Raw genomic sequence first — 11,504 nt, 5'->3', positions numbered from 1 at the left:
GTATGTATGTATGTGTGTGTGTATGTGTGTGTGTGTACCCGCACATGTAAATGACAAAAAGGGGAGAAAACTGTTTTTTTTTTCTCCAAAAAAAGTCTCCCCTGCTGTAAATTAATGAGAAAAGAACCTGAAAGCAATTTGTTTTGGGAAAAGTCTGGAAGAAATGGATCAAAACAGAATTAGAGAAAATCCTAAGAAGAAATAAAAAAGCGGGGTAAATAGCGAAACCCAATACACTTGAAGATTGTGATGATTGGTTTCTCATTGAAGAATATTTATGATGATTGGTTTCTCAATCGTCTCCGTCTTATTACAGAAGCCGCATTCAAAGTGATTTGCTTTTATGCTTAGAGACCCTGCAAGATATTTCAACCTTGAGCAATTGTCCTCATTGTAAAAGATTCGAAGACACGAAACAGCACAAAATGAAAATGAATTCTAAACCAAGAGCTTTTGTTGTTCTTGTCGTTGTTTTGAATATACTCAGTTTTCGTCTCAACGGACCTATGATCAAAGATTTTCCTGTTATGACCATTCCATCTTAAATTTTTTAGCTGATGTGGGTTGTTAGTACTTCTGTGTTTGTAATCGCACTAACTACTACTAATCTAAAACATCAAATGAATCTTCTAAACAACCCTGATATGCAGGGCAGAGCAGCATATGGGTGTGAGGCAAGGATGTTAAGTTAAGGCTAACAATTAGTGACTAAGAGCGTTCAAGATGATGTACTGCGGATCCGTTGGGTGATCCGCAGAATGAACGATTTTGTCTTGGAATAGTTGAGGGCAGACCAATTTCTGATAAGGAGAGTCATACGGTGGAATCTGCAACATTTTAGTCCCGTTATTGTGGTTCGGAAGCTCTGTTTTTTCATCCCAGGAGCTCGGTGGAAGGAAAAGAAGCTCGCAGTAACAAAGACGAAGAGGGTGAAAGACATGAGGGACTAACCTGGAAAATCTTGGCGGGAGGAATAAGAAAACGCAGTGTTTTGCAAGGGGTGGAGGCTGCGTCTGAACCCCTCAACCCTCAGTTATGATGATGGTGATATACATTCATTCATAACTACATTATCCAAAATTTAGTTTATTACGCAAATGAGAGGTGATTTGAAGAATAATTATTTGCTATTTCTAGTGAATGTAAAAGAGCATGTGCGAATAGTTAATGAGTTTATTTCGTATTTGTGATTGCCTGGGTTTGTTTGCACTGCGACTTTTGCATGTGCATTCTTGAATAGTTTTGAGTCGATTAGATATGAATTAGAGTTTTCGATGAGGTATTGTACTTACAGTTTATGTGCCATGGAGCATCTTGTTCGAGAGATCAGTTTCCCCAATAGAATATAAAGCGTAATCCCACATCCTCTGATTCACCTGCAACTTCAATAGACCTAAAACCACCGAAAGAAGCTAAGAAATCCTAATCTAAGAATACTATAAATCTTTGAGTATCATATACGTTCAATACGTATTCACGTACACAGATGTGTTGTATTTATTTGTATAGAAATTTTTTTTCCTTCTTTTGTTGCGTGTGTTTAGTAGTCTTATTATATACATATTTACTACGATTGCAAATGAACGTATATAGTGATTGCTTCCGGCGTGGTAAAATACGTACGGTTTGGCCTTTTGAAATATTGGATGGATTTCTGCATCGACAAGAAAAGTGTGAGTTATAATTGTAAGTTTATATCTCAAAGATAAGAGGTAATGGAAAGGCTGATTGGATTCCTTGCAGAAAGGAATTCTTCAATAGAAGGAATTAGAAGCTATTTATTACATACGAGCTGTATAGCTAGAAGGAAATCAAAGATGGCTATTTTTGTTTCGCCTCTTCTAGAGAAGTTACTGGAAGAAATGAAGAAAGATGTGGTGTGAGGTCAATTAACGTCTGACCTGATATATGAGAGAAAAGAATTATATATTATCGAAAGCACTGCAAAAATATAGAAAATATATTGTGGATAACATTGATTACTCAAACAGTATTATCAATGACGACATCAGTTGTTCTGAGAACAGCTACCGTGACACAACAATAACGACATCGACAACGTTAAATGGGCGAAGGCATGGTTGTATGGTTTCGGAGCTCGAATTGCAACCGTGTCGTTCTACCTCGCAACCCATTTGGCAAGTTTCATTTAATACAGTCAAATGTTCGATCGACAGGTCGCAATTGAAATTAAATAAACAAAAAGTGTAGATGTCTGTCTGAACAACTGCTCTTGCTCGTGGTTTATATACTCAATCTGGAATCCAGTTTCACATGGAATCCTTGGTGTTCGGTGTTTATGAAGAAGCGTTCCTTTTGCATGTATTGCAGGATTACTTCCTGTATTCGTACCACCAATCTCAGAATACCAATAGAGTGAGTACCAGTCATTCTAAAAAATAAGTACTTTGGCCGATTCGTTCGACTAACATTCTTCAATGCAGTGCCCCAGCATGGCCGTAATCTAATGAGGGAAACAAGTAATTGATAAAAGACAGGCGATGTGAAGTGATTCTGCTGAGAAACGAAATCGCGCCTCAGATTTCCGCTGGCTTTATAAATCTAACGTTTCTACATTATGACGATATTGATGTTTGAAGCAGATGTTCGATAATATCAAAATTTGTTGATAGAACAATTATTTAAATATTTGAGGAAATACCATAAGTGGCAAGAAAACATTAAATTTCTCATTAATGTGACTGAGGGAAGGCACTTTCTTGTACAGTAAACAGCTTAAAACATAAAAGAACACTGCGCTGATGGGAACCGAATATGCACGTGTTGTAAATGGAAAATAAATGAAGTAATGTTACGTTTAATATTTGTCATAGAAAACGTCTGGAAGCAAGCAAGGCATATACGCGCGCGCGCACACACGCACGCACACGCACATCTGTCTATCTATCTCTGTGGCTATCTCTCTTTCTCTCTCCCTCTTTCTCTTTCTCTCTCTATCTCTCTATCTATCTTTATCTATGTATCTCTCTTTCCCTCTCTGTCTCTGTCTCTGTCTCTCTCTGTCTCTCTGTCACTGTCTCTCTCTCTCTCTCTCTCTCCAACTATCTATTTATACTTTCCTGGCTACGAATTGGCGGACACAGTTAGAGTTTCAGACAGAATCCAGTGTGATATATGTTCCGCATCTGTGTGCATTGAGTTCAAATCTCGGAGCGGTCAGTTTAATATTTCATTCTTTTGAAGTCAAGATAAATTTTCATTCAAGAGAAATTGTTTGCGTGTCAGAGATAAGCATCATGTCTTGCAATATCTTTGCGGCTCAGTGTATTCTGATTTCAAATTCCATTCCCTAATCGAAAAACGCTAACACTTTTATCTTGAGTTTATACACTTCAGCGGTTTTACATTTGCATCATATTAAAATTGTAAGATTTTAGGGACAGAAAACAACTGTTAGAAGGGATGCAGTCTATTTGTATTGAATTAATAAATAATAATTGATGTAAGTCAATTGTTTTTCATCAATATTTCTCCATTTTCTGTTTTCTTTAAATTTCGATTCTTGATAAACTCATGTATATCCTTGTCTTTACCTATAATTTATGAGCATAATATGCTTGCATATGTATGCCCATGGTTAAACATTGGTAATATACCAAGAGTATAAGGGATACTTCTGTCCCTTGGACGGTTATTTTAAATTTTAACTCAGCTATATATATATATATCTTGGCTTAAATAATATATACATATCTATTTTGTATGATATATTCGAGATTCCGATTTTGTGTTTAATGTCATCGTTTACAGCGATATTGTTGTCATAGCTCCTGCTTTTACATTATATATGAAAAACCTTTCACTGACAAATAATTCATTTTCAGAAGACTTTAAGATGTACTCCTGCATCGCACGTTTATATCTATGATCTATGTACGCATATATAGAATCACGTATATATATATATGCGTACGCGCATACACGTATACACACACAAACGCGCATACACACATACCTGAAACAAAATAATATTGATATATTGTAACTTCAACTAATTTAATTATAAAGACAAACGTGAAAGAAATGTCTCATTACAATTCTTCATTTGTTTTAATATTTTTATTTCTTTTAATTTGTGTATTTATTTATGTTTTAGATTAGGTCACGAATCAAGATGTCTTTAAAACACAAGCTGCATAAACAGAAGCAAAAGAGCCGAGAAAAAGACAAACATCATTTCTGAATTTTTATAAAAAGCGATCGATATTACTTCAAATTCATACACACATTCACTCATATATATGTGTATATATATATATATATATATATATATATATATACATATGTTTGCGTATGCAAATATAATCAGAAAAGCATGCACTAACTTGCATATATGCACGCACTCACACATATACATACAAAGAGACACACATATATCTAAACACACAAGTGCACCATGCGTATATGTATGCATAATTTTTTTTTTTTTACGTTGTCGCAGTCATGAACAATTGTATACCAGAAACACACTGACATATACTCGCGCGTGAATACACAGCACATGCAAATGCACATGCTCATGCACATGCGCATACATATGGAGACAGAGAGAGAAAGAGATAGATAGATTGATAGATAGATAGATAGATAGATAGAGAGAGAGAGAGAGAAAGAGTAAATTGCCAAACTATCAGAAAACAGATTAACTTATAAATAGATGACTGTTACAAATGCAATTCAATTAACGTTTAATATTTGAAATATTTCTTTTCGTTGTAAATTAAATGAATTTAATAGAATATGTAAATTACTTTTAAAGTGTTATGAATGTAATGTGTTTAAAATGGCGGAAAATGATAAGAAAACAGAATTAAACAAACAGCAATAAATGAAAACAAAAGCCAAAAAAAAAGCTACACAAATAAGCTAATTTCCTCTAGAAATAATGAATATTTAATGAAAATGAATATTATTATTACTACTACTACTATAACTATCGCTAGTGCTATTGCTGTTATCGTCATCATCACCATCATCGTCATCATCATCATCATCATCATCATCATCATCATCATCATCGTCATTATCATCATTATTGTTATTTATTATGACAAATGCTACTATTATTATTTAATGTAATTACAGTAAAGCGTGCCATGATATTTAATTATGTTTCTTTACGCGTTGTGTTCGGATCATGCCACAGCTCGTTGTTTTTCTTTCTTAAATTCCCTAAAATATTTATCTGTGACATGTTGAAGTCATCGATATCGATTAAAAACCTTCACCAGATTTCAAAACTCGTTCCCAGACTATGCTAAAATGAATCATTTTGCAACTCTGTACGTGTCCGAATTAAAATCCTGCCGAGATCAACATTGAAATTGAACTCAACCGGGACCAATTATGGTGAGCATTTTGTATGTATGTATGTGTTTGTGTGTCTGTGTTTGTCCCTCCAACATCACTTGACAACCGATGCTGGTGTGTTTACGTCCCCGTAACTTTGCGGTTCGGCAAAATTGACCGATACAATAAGTTCCAGGCTTACAAAGAATAAGTCCTGGGGTCGATTTGCTCGACTAAAGCCGGCGCTCCAGCATGGCCACATTCAAATTACTGAAACAAGTCAAAGAGTAATGTTATGTAGCCTGCTATGTTAAAATTATTCTGTCCGGATGTCAAAGTCCCACGGAATGTTTGTTTTTCTTCCAGGTTCGTTGGAGTCTTTTCTAGTTTATGATTCTGCTCTCTGTAGTATTGTATTCATATTTATTTACAAAATGCTCGCTATAATTTGAAATAAACCTTATCATGATGTTGTTTTTTCTTTCTCGGTTAACACTTTAAAATATATTCCACTCACCGAATACATGGATGGTAACTCTTCGTTGAAGCAGTGGAGTAAATACTATTGCATAGGGAACAAGTGTTTACAACTTGATCGTGACGAGTCGTCACAACACTTTCAGTAACTGTCCTTATGTCTTTACGTCGGTGCCATTCCTAGACGAGTCATGGTTTTATCCAATTCTTGGCATCTCTGTGAAAATGTTCTTGTAAAAGCATTTGTTTTTGAGCCTCCTTCTTTTCCCAAATTATCCTGTTTTGGTATACTTTCTCCTCTTCAAGTTTACTCGAAGTAAGTCCTAATTCTGAAGCAGCATGTTTTAGTAGTTCTCCAAAGTAATTGCTTATGACTTTTGCTAGCCAACTGCATAATCATAATCGACTAGTACCCTCCCCTAAAATTTCAGGCTTTGTGCTTATAACTGAAAGGATTACCATAATCAGCATTGTCGTCGTCGTCGTCGTCATCACCATCATCATCATCATCATCATCGTCATTATTATTATTATTATTATTATTATTATTATTATTATTATTATTATTATTATTATTAGTCACATTAAACTTGTACTTTTTTCGAAGGAAATGTAATCAACCAGAAAAAAGCTAAATGATAGCATTTGACACACGACTTATCAAGAGGCCTTGCAAATATTTAATCAGTAATTCTAACATTTCGAAATAAATGATGTACAACTTCAGTTAGTAGTTTGTTAAATTATCGATGGGAATTTTCTGTGTAATTTTCAAACATAGGATAAACTAATTCGTAATAGCTGATTGATTGTTTTTTCCCGTTTAATCACGTTTACAGATCATTAAAGAAAAGAAAATGTTTTTGTGGATTTTACCAACTGCCTGACTAAATATCACTTCAGCTAGTGCAACGTCAAAAATGTGGACGTTAGATTAGTTTCTCTAAGCCATCACACATTTTGGTATTAATTAAATTTAATGTCGATAGCAGAAAATATTGGAGTTGACAGGAAACAATGTTTGCTGCATAAATTCTCACTATATGGTAACTTTCTAACAACTTTCAGAGAAAATATGTTTTACTATTAATGGGTGTGTGATTTTGAAGGCTGTTTCGCGACGTAGTGTTTTCGGGATCGACCTTTCTACGCGGTACAATGGACATGTCTTCTACTGTATCAATGTATTGATCAATGATTGATAAGTTCTCAGTGGAATGTGATAGAAAGGTAACTGAATGGGAACTTCCAAGTGTATATACATGCAAATGCACACACACACACACACACACACACACACACACACACACACACACACACACACACACACACACACACACACATACATATGAATATGGCTGCGTGGTAAGAAGCATGCTTCCCAACCACAGGGTTCGCGGTTCAGTCAGCAACTTAGGAAAGTGTCTTCTACTATAGCCTCGGGCCGACCAAAGACTTGTGAGTAGATTTGGTAGACGGAAACTGAAAGAAGCCCGTCGTATCTATCTATCTATCTATCTATCTATGTTTTTTTGTCTATCTATATCTACAGGAATATTCTCCTAAAAAGAAGAATACGACCTTTAGGTTCCTAACTTCGAAATTGCAATAAAGAATTAACCTTTTATTTTGCGCAAGGAAGCGGTGCCCACAATGCAGGCTATTCCCAACTTTGGTGATGTGTTATCCCAACAGGAAAGGGGCACCAGCGCATGATGCAATTTATGTGCGTAATTTCCTCAGTGAAACGTTCCCAGGGAGGTGGATTGGGTGACGTAGAGGTATTGAATGGCCACCCCATTCCCCAGAACTAACACCCACGAATTTTTTTTTTCTGGGATGTTGTTAAGGAGAACTTAGTCCAGAGAAAACCATGCACTCTGCCTCAACTACATGGGTTCATAACAGAGGCCTAATGAACTGAGCAGGGTCTGTGTCATCGTGTGTGTCACAGTGTGGCAGATAGACGCCAAGGATGTATCAATGTTTAGGGCGGACATTTTGAGCATTTACGGGACAAACATTGTACAATGTTTTTTAAATGAAAAGATAAAAATATACAACTGTACAACTGTAGGCATACTTTTGCACCACCCTCTATATCGTTTCAGAAGAGTATCAGCTTTTTAACCGTTTTGCAATATTCAGCTGATATTTAGTAAATTTCTCTCTTTTCCTTACATAGAAAAACCTATTGTTGGTTAGGTGGTACTTTTGGCAACGTCCAATCTATGCAAACGATATAAATTATTCTATAGTTTTGAATCTGAATCACGTGTTTCGTTTGAACAAATTCCTACAGTGAACGGGATTGGCCTTTGTAAGAGCAGAAAGCCTTGAACCGATCAATTATTCGAAAGATTTTCAAGTTTAGATTATTTGTTGACTAACTGAAGGCTTCTGACACTTAGAGTGCTGCTAGATATTTTCAGTTCTAATAATATATTTTCGTTCCAATGTTGTAGAGTCACACCGAAATTTAAATAGCTTAATAAAATGGGGAGAAAACTAAATGAGATCATACGATAAGTAGAGACCGCAGGTTTAACGGAATCAATCCAATTCGAGGTTTATTATTTGCTCATCATACTTACATTTCTTTGGAGGATCAATATCTTATTTTATTTCTTCTTCCATTAAGCTCTTTTATTATTTTGCTGCTCTGGAATGCTCCAAAAGACGGCTTCAGTTGACAATATTGGGTTTTCGATTGTCTAATTTAATACTTCAATATCATCTTGCAACTTATTTGCCGATCTTCTACCTTTTAACATTTTCTTCTTTTTTTTCTTTATATTTTGTTTTCGTTTCGGTCATCTGTGTTCACCGCTGTGTAAAACATTAGTGGAAACTGTGACTTTGAATCTAAGATACATGACGGCGAAATAAAGAATGGACACATACGTGTGTGTGTATATGAGTGCGTTTGTATGTATATATGCGTGTGCATGTATATATGTGCGTGTGTATATGTATATATATGTGTGTGTGTATGTATATATGTATGTATGTCTGTATATATATATATATATATGTATATATGTACGTGTATCTATATGTATGTATATAAGTATATGTGTATGTGTATATATATGTACATGTATCTATATGTATGTATATATGTATGTATCTAAGTATATATGTATGTGTATATATACATATATATATACATACATATATATGAATATATATACATATATATGAATATATATACGGGGCGGGGGTGCGCGTATGTATTAGTGAAATAAATCACACACACACACACTCTCGGACATTTACGCTATAACCTGTTGTTCACATACCCACTTAAACCAGCAGGATACATCACCTAACGTCACATACATAATCTCTCTCATTCTCACCTTCTGTCTCCCACACAAGAACACTCGTATTTTTTCACACACGCAATTAAATTAACATGATAAATCACACCCTCCAACGCGAGCACACATGTATGATAAATCAATGGATACGCACACTAGCAAGCTTCACTGCCACACACGTGACCTCTGTCTGTCTTTCTTTCTTTCTCTCTGACACACGAATGCATGTTAACATGATAAAACATTTATGCATCAACTGAAACCCACGTACAGACACTCTCAAAATGTTTGGCACATAAATTCAAACCGATCTATGTAATTCACATCCATTTCATAGTACACACATATATCAACTAATCATTTCTTCACACATTCATACGCATAGAAATGCATCTGAAGGCACAATACATAACCTCACACCTACATGTGAACAGGTAGGTGTCATAGTTCTTTCTCTCTCTCTCTCTCTCTCTCTCTCTCTCTCTCTCTCTCTCTCTCATTAATACATACACCTACACACGAAATTAGAAACAAGCCCTGAAAGAAATATGTTCTGCCGTAGTCGTCATCCACTAGGAGACACTAACGTCTGCACAGACGCAGACACTCGCATCATTTCCTACATATGGACTGGTTGTTTATATCATGCCTTCTTTACGAGACAAAATGATGGAGGCAACATCCTCAACTAAGACGCTTCATACCCAGCATGGTGGCAACCTAATGACTTTGTTTGTTTTCGAACCCTAGAACTCATAAAGGCGGTTACCCGGTTTCCATTTCCATGGCCTATAAGTGACGGAGATTAGATCAATTCTTCTGAACAGGACACCAATCCGTGGCAGGGTTCATGGCCAGAAGCGTTGAAGAGAGGGACCAGTCGATTAGATCGACGCCTGTACTTGACTGGTACTTTATTTTATCACATTCGATAGGATGAAAGGCAAAGCACCTCAGCGCAATTTGAACTCAGAATGTTAAGAGCCGGAATAAACGCCACTAACCATTTTGTCCGACGTGTTAACGAATCTGCCAGCTCATCGCCGTCAATCTATTGATTAGAACCATTAAAATAAAACAACAAAAATATAAAGAGCGGCATGCAGTGTCTTCTAGTCTGGATTATTTTAAGATATTGGTTATTAATGAGCTGCAGGTCATAGTTCGGACGTTGCAATCTTCTCTACCTTATATTATTAATATATAAACACAATCTCAACTAATATAAAGAAAATACAGTTGCTGTTATTTAACACCAAATTAGTTCCACCAGAGCAGCTCTATGTTGAAAATTATTCCCGTGTTGACCCGTATTTTTAGGTGTTTCCTTGTCGGAGCATACTATCTGATATATCCTTCTGCACCTTAGAATATGGGATTTGGTTTTAAGGAAAACACCGAGTGACCACGGTGTGATGGTTGGTCTACAGCCCCTTTAATTTCTTCATTAATTTTTTCAATGCTTTTAAGAAAATGAATGTAAATTTATGACAAAAGCTTTTCCTCTTCTGCGTCAAAATCTTCCTTGTGATGCGTCTATTGTAAGCAAGGTGAGCCATGTGTTTGACACCTTCTAGCCTTCCGTTTTGCCATCGTTAGCCAGCAGTAAACTGAAAGAAGAAAGCCGTGTGCATAAGTCTTACTTAGCTTAGTACATTGTCTCACCAAAAACAAATTGTAGGTCCGACATCTCCAGTGTTAATACTCGGTGGAAGGACACCTGGCGTTCGTAGGCTAGGATTATCATGCTCTGAGTTATGGCTTGCTGCTTGACATATGGATAGTAGGCAGTGGCCAAGCGCTGTAGGCTGATAACCAACTGACCAGGAACAGGGTCTTAGCTAAGAGCTAAAGAGACAGAGTCACGTAGTTTCTTTTTTCGTTTGGTCGTGGTGAATGGCGTAAACTTTGACGAAAAGCATAGAAAAGTGGATTGTAGTCATTTAGTCAACTGAGCGTTGTATACAACATTACTGTAGCAGAAACGGGCAGAAACATATTGGCTTTAAATATCATTCGGCTATTACAAGAGGCGCGGATATTACTCAGGCACGAGCTCAATTCATGCTCACTGTCACTAAATTTTCCACCAATAGCGAGCGATGGTTCTCCGTTCGATATGGTGTACTTTTCTATCTACATACTTGGTACATGATGTTAGCAAATCTCCTTTCTTAGCAGAAACAGAAATGTGTGGCAATGAGAAGCTGTTAATTTAGAATGAGATGAAGTCGCTCTAAAGTCAACATAACCCGTATATTCATACCTTTGTCTTTTATTTTTTAATACGGAGAGAAAAGTGAATGATGTAAATTGAAATGGAAATCTACCATTCAATCTCAAGCTGGATAGTTCAAAACTATCAAGGAATATATTGAATATATATATATATAT

This window comes from Octopus bimaculoides, chromosome 15 (assembly GCF_001194135.2).
Source record: "Octopus bimaculoides isolate UCB-OBI-ISO-001 chromosome 15, ASM119413v2, whole genome shotgun sequence".
NCBI lineage: Eukaryota > Metazoa > Mollusca > Cephalopoda > Octopoda > Octopodidae > Octopus > Octopus bimaculoides.
This window is presented reverse-complemented; position numbering follows the sequence as displayed.